This window comes from Chiloscyllium plagiosum, unplaced genomic scaffold (genome assembly GCF_004010195.1).
Source record: "Chiloscyllium plagiosum isolate BGI_BamShark_2017 unplaced genomic scaffold, ASM401019v2 scaf_7695, whole genome shotgun sequence".
Classification (NCBI taxonomy): Eukaryota; Metazoa; Chordata; class Chondrichthyes; order Orectolobiformes; family Hemiscylliidae; genus Chiloscyllium; species Chiloscyllium plagiosum.
The window spans coordinates 6,033-6,762 of record NW_025200778.1 but is presented as its reverse complement, the minus strand read 5'-3'; positions in this window follow the sequence as shown (position 1 = coordinate 6,762).

Below are 730 nucleotides of genomic sequence, written 5' to 3'. Positions count from 1 at the left end.
GTGCTAACCACTGTGCCACCGTGCCGCCCATTGTAGCTGGGACAGGGGGAGAGTTTACCAACACAGTCCCATTGTAGCTGGGACAGGGAGAGAGTTTACCAACACAGTCGCATTGTAGCTGGGACAGGGACAGAGTTTACCAACACAGTCCCATTGTAGATGGGACAGGGGGAGAGTTTACCAACACAGTCCCATTGTAGCTGGGACAGGGGGAGAGTTTAACAACGCAATCCCATTGTAGCTGGGACAGGGGAACAGTTTACCAATACAGTCCCATTGTAGCTGGGACAGGGGGAGAGTTTACCAATGCAGTCCCATTGTAGCTGGGACAGGGAGAGAGTTTACCAACGCAGTCCCATTGTAGCTGGGACATGGGGAGAGTTTACCAATGCAGTCCCGTTGTAGCTGCGACAGGGGGAGACTTTACCAATGCAATCCCATTGTAGCTGGGACAGGGGAAGAGTTTACCAACACAGTCCCATTGTAGCTGCGACAGGGGGAGAGTTTACCAACGCAATCCCATTGTAGCTGTGCCAGGGGGAGAGTTTACCAACACAGTCCCATTGTAGCTGAGACAGGGGGAGAGTTTACCAATGCAATCCCATTGTAGTTGGGACAGGGGGAGAGTTTACCAATGCAATCCCATTGTCGCTGGGACAGGGGGAGAGTTTACCAATGAAATCCAATTGTAGTTGGGACAGGGGGAGAGTTTACCAATGAAATCCAATTG